Source organism: Lynx rufus, unplaced genomic scaffold (assembly GCF_022079265.1).
Source record: "Lynx rufus isolate CCGP_SWC_20201006 ecotype Redwood Valley unplaced genomic scaffold, mLynRuf1.p SCAF_7, whole genome shotgun sequence".
In the NCBI taxonomy this organism is placed as follows: Eukaryota; Metazoa; Chordata; class Mammalia; order Carnivora; family Felidae; genus Lynx; species Lynx rufus.
The window spans coordinates 103,031,505-103,037,088 of NW_025814889.1; the positions used below are offsets into that span (position 1 = coordinate 103,031,505).

General features: G+C 37.8%; 1 long non-coding RNA gene across 1 annotated transcript; it reads right to left on the minus strand.

The window, feature by feature from the left end:
- Window positions 1–1,264: 1,264 nt before the first annotated feature.
- Window positions 1,265–5,376, minus strand: LOC124501035 (uncharacterized). The gene is made up of 3 exons (XR_006959688.1): window positions 5,339–5,376; window positions 3,396–3,458; window positions 1,265–3,100 (listed from the first exon to the last, which is right to left on the minus strand). It is a non-coding gene; the product is annotated as an uncharacterized LOC124501035 (long non-coding RNA).
- Between the last annotated feature and the right edge of the window lie 208 nt (window positions 5,377–5,584).

A 5,584-nucleotide genomic window follows, 5' to 3' on the forward strand; every position in this document is an offset into this window, starting at 1 on the left:
CCAAGCGGGCTGTCTGTAGGGAGTCTGACGCCAGGCTCAATTTCATGAACCTTGAGATCATGACCTGAGCCGAAATCAACAGTCAGATGCTTAACCGACGGAGCCACCCAGGTGCCCCTATTTCTCACAGTTCTGAAGCTGGAAGTCCAAGATTGGAGGGCCAGCATGGTGGGTGAGGGCCCTCTTCCAGGCTTCTTGTATCCACATCTGATGGAAAGGGCTAAGGAGCTCTGTGGGGTCTCTTTTATAAAAGCACTAATCCATTCATAAGTGTCCTATCCTCATGACCTAATCACCATCTCCGAAAGGCCTCACCTCCTAACACCATTACATTTGGTGTTAGGATTACAACATGTGAATGTAGGGGAAACAGACATTCAGACAATAGACCTACCAAGTCAGTGGGGCTTGGTAAACATTTCAAGCTTTTAATCAAAACTCAAAAGGGGCTACACCTTTTTGAAGTATTTCCTGGTACTAAAGATTTGCTCTAAGACTAAGAGTAAAATTGAAATAGAGCCATTCTAAAACTATAAAGAGTAAGCTTACACAAGTTCAAAGTCATAAGCCACTAAAGTCATCAATAACTTAGCTCCCTGCTAGAACAGAAATTAGAACCCTTCAGAGGAAGATAAATTCATGTGTTATCCACAATGTCTAGGATAAAAAATATTAAACATGTAGAGTGCCTGGCTGGCTCAGTTCGTGGAGCATGTGATTCTGGATCTCAGGGTTGTGAGTTCGAGCCCCATGTTGGGTGTAGAGATTACTTAAAAATAAAATCTTAAAAAAATAATTAGGGGTGCCTGGTGGCTCAGTTGGTTAAGTGTCTGACTCTTGATTTCGGCTCAGGTCATGATCTCACGGGTTCGTGAGATTGAGCCCTGCTTGGGATTCTATCTCTTTCCCTTCCCAACTTGTGCGTGCATGTGCCATCTCTCAAAAAATAAAAAAAAAATAAAAAATAAAATTTTTAAGAGAAAAAAAAGAATTAAACATGTGGGGCACCTGGCTGGCTCAGTCAGTACAGCATGTGACTCTTGATCTCAGGGTCATGAATTCAAGCCCCATTTTGGGTGTGGAGCTTACCAAAAAAATTAAAAATTAAAAAAAATTTAAAAATTAGGGGTGCCGGGTGGCTTAACCAGTTAATGTCCAACTTTGACTCAGGTCATGATCTCACAGACCATGGGTTTAAGCCCTGTGTTGGGCTCTATGCTGACAGCTCAGAGCCTGGAACCTGCTTTGGATTCTGTGTCTCCTTCTTTCTCTTCCCTTTCCCCACTCACACTCTCTGTCTCAAAAATAAACATTAAAAAAAATTTTTTTTAAGTTAGACCTGTAAAGACTTATGAAAACATGACTAAGATTAGAGAAAAAGTTGTCAATAGAAACAGACCCTGTGATGATCCATATGACTTTAAAGGACTTTAAAACTGTTATAAATATTTTCAAAGACTTATAGAAAATATAACCATAGTGAGTGAGCAGATAGAGGAATTTCAGGAGAAAAATGAAAACTACCAAAAAAATGAAATTCTAGCACTGAAAAGTATAACATTTGAAATGAAGAATTCTTTGGATGGGTCTAACATCAGATTGGAGATAGCAAAAGTATCAGTGAATTTGAAGATCAACAGAAGTGTCCAATCTGAAGAAAAAGAGAAAAAAGATGAATAAAACAAAGCCTTAGTAAGTTATTAGACAATATCAAGCAGCCTAACATGCATGCAATTGTAAACCAAAAGGAAAAGAGGGAAAATATGTAATGGGGAAGAAGAAATAATAGCTGAAATTTTCCCAAATTTGGTGAAAACATCAATTTACAGTTCCAAAACTTTCAGTGAACTCCTTGCAGCAAAAGCACAAAGAAAATCACACCCATGTACCACCAAACTGCTGAAAAACAAAAAAAAGAGAGAAAATCTTAAAACAACCAAAGGGAAAAAATTATGTAGGGGGAAAATGAAACGAATATTTCTCTCACGAGAAACAATGAGGACCAGAAGACAATTGTATAACAACTTTAAAGAGCTGAAGAGAAGGAAATATAAGTTGAACAAGAATTCTATATCTAATGAAAATAATCTCCATAAATGAAAGGTAAATACAGAAATAAAGATAAAAGAAAAATTGAGAGAATTCATCACTAGCCGGCCTCCACTGCAAAGAATGCAAAAAGATGTTCTTTAAAAGTAAATGACATGATATGACAATTTCAATCTACAGGAAGAAATAAAGAGCACCTGAAAAAGTAAATACAAAATACTATCTATATTGGTTTCCTATTGCTGCTATAACAAATTACCACAAAGTGGGTTGAATAAGATAAATGGATTGTCTTAAACCGGGAGGTCAGAGGTCTGAAATGGGCTTCACCGAGCTAAAATTAAGGGGTTAACAGTTCTCCTAAGGAGGCTTTAGAGTAGAATCCATTTCCTTGCTTTTCTACCTTCTAGAGGCCACCTGCATTCCTTGGCTTGTGACCCACTTCACCATTTTCAAAGTCACCAATGTCAAGCTGAATCCTTCTCATGCTGCCATTTCTATTGTTTTTTTTTTTTTTTTTTCTGCCTGTCTTTCCCCATTTTAGGGATCCTTGTAATTACTCTGAGCCTAATTGGGTAATCTAAGATAATATCCCTTTCTTAAAGTCAATTGATTAGCATCATTAATTCCATCTACTACCATAATTCCCCTTTGACATGTAAGCTAACATATTCACAAATTCTGGGGATTAGGACATGGACATATTTTGGAGACCATCATTCTGCTGACCACATCAACTCTTTCCCCTTATTTAAAGGACAACTGATTATTATTGTAAAAATTATCACATAGTCCTGTGGTATTTATACATAAGTAGATATAAAATGTATGATAGCAATAGCACAAGGAATAGAGGGTGGTAAATGACATAAACTGTTGCAAGTTTCTGCCGTTTTACATAAAGTGCTATAATACTAACTTGTAGTGGACTATGACAAATTAAAGATGCGTATTGCACTTCCTAGAGTTTCTTCACTGCGGCTCCATGGAACCCAGGTTTCTACAAGATGTGGCTCAGAGTTTTGTTGGAGATCACGGTTTGATGAACTGCCTGAAACAAGCAAAGGCCAAGATGTGTTAAACGTTTGTCTTCATATCTGGAAACAAAAGGTCTGTCTTTAAAAAAAATTTTTTTTAATGTTTATTTATTTTTGACAGAGAGAGACAGAGCATGAGGGGGAAGGGGCAGAGAGAGAGGGAGATACAGAATCTGAAGCAGTCTCCAGGCTCTGAGCTGTCAGCATAGAGCCTGACGCGGTGCTCTAACTCATGGATGGTGAGATCATGACCTGAGCCGAAGTCGGACACTCAACTGAGCCACCCAGGAGCCCCAACAAAAGGTCTACCTTAAAGGAACTTGTGTTGGCATCTGAACTGATGATGCCCTATCAACAGCTGGCTGCAGCCTCCTGTTAAGAAAAAAAGATCCAGGTGTTAATGACACAGCATCTGTTTTCTTTACAGAGAGACTCTTGTGTCAAAAACTCCTATAGTTGAAATTTGGAAATTTGGAAAGATTGTGTACCTAGGTTAAAAAAAACAAAAACAAAAACAAACAAACAAAACCTTGCCATTTTGCAACTGTGGTTTGATGTGGCTCATTAATTTTGAAAAATTCTTGACCATTATCTCTTCTGTCCCATTTATCTCTCTTTTCCTCCTGGGATTAAAATTACACAGATAGGAGACTATATGATATTGTTCCATAGCTCTTGTGTGTTGTGCTGTTTTCTTTTTCTTTCTTTTCTTTCTCTCTCTCTCTCTCTTTTTTTTTTTTTTTTTTTGAGCTTCACTGTGGGTAACTATTGACCTGTCTTCAATTCACTCTTTCTTTCTTTGACCATGTCAAATCTACTGATATGACTTTAGAAGGCATTCTTCCTATCCATTACCATAATTGTTCATTATTATTTCCATTTAAACTTTTATTTTTTCAGGTTAAAGTTTGTTTTTTTAAAGTTTTTTTATTTTGAGAGAGAGACAGAGAGAGTGAGCAGGGAGGGGCAGAGGGAGAGAGAATCCCAAGCAAGCTCTGCACTGTCAGCTTGGAGCCCCATTCAGGGCTCAAACTCACAAACCATGAGATCATGACCTGAGCTGAAATCAAGCGTTGGATGCTTAACTGGCTGAGCCACCAGCTGCCCTACATTTATTTGTGTTTTAAATAAGCTCTATGCCCAACGTGAGGCTTGAACTCATGACACCAAGATTGGGAGTTGCGTGTTCTGCTGACTGAGCCAGCCAGGTGCCCCAGTGTTCATTTTTATTTTTTTTATTTATTTTTTCTTTTTTTTAATTTTTATACATTTATTTATTTTTGATAGAGAGAGACAGAGCACAAGTGAGGGAGGCGCAGAGAGAGGGAGTCACAGAATCCGAAGCAGGCTCCAGGCTCTGAGCTGTCAGCACAGAGCCTGATGCGGGGCTCAAACTCACAAACCATGAGATCATGACCTGAGCTGTAGTTGGATGCTTAACCAACTGAGCCACCCAGGCGCCCCTCCAGTGTTCATTTTTATTTTTTTTTTATTGAAGTATAGTTGACATATAACATTATAATATTTCCAAGCATACAGCATAATGATTCAACATTTGTATACTCTGTTGAAATGATCACCACAGTAAGTTTACTTACCATTCATCATGATACAGAGTCATAATTTTTTTCATATGATGAGAACTCTTAGGATTTATTCTCCTGGAAACTTTCAAGTATGCACTACGATATTTTTGACTATAGTCACCATGCTGTGCATTACACCCTCCTGACTTACTTATTTTATAATTGGAAGTTTGTACTCTTGACCCTCTTCACCCATTTTGCACACCTCCAAACCAACCTCTCCTCTAGCAAACACAGTTCTATTCTTTGTATCTTTGAGTTTTATTTTGTTCTTTAGATTCCACATGTAAGTGGTATTTATATTTTTCTGTCTGACTTATTTCACCAAGCAAAATTCCCTCAAGGTCCATCAGTGTTGTTGCAAATGGCAAGATTTTGCTCTTTTTCATGGCTGAGCAGGATTCCATTGAATATATATTGTGCATATATATATACACACACCACATGTGTATATACATTTATGTATATTCCATTGCATATGTGTGTGTGTGTATACACACACACACACACACACACACACACACACATACACACCACATGTTCTTTAGCCAGTTATTCATCAGTGGAGACTTAGGTTGTTTTCATAGCTTGGTTGTCATGCTAAAATAAACATAGGGTTGCATGTATTTTTTTGAATTAGTGTTTTTGTTTTCTTTGGATAAATACCTGGTAGTGGAATTGCTGGATCATATGGCAGTTATACTTAAGTTTTTGAGAAAACGTCATACTGTTTTCCATTCTCACCAACAGTGCACGAAGGCCTCATTTTCTCCACATCCTTGCTAATACTTCTTCCTTTTTTTTTACACTAGCCATTCTACAGGTAGGTGTGAGGTGGTATCTCATTGTGATTTTGATTTGTATTTCCTTGATGATTAGTGATGTGGAGCATCTTCTCATGCATCTGATGGC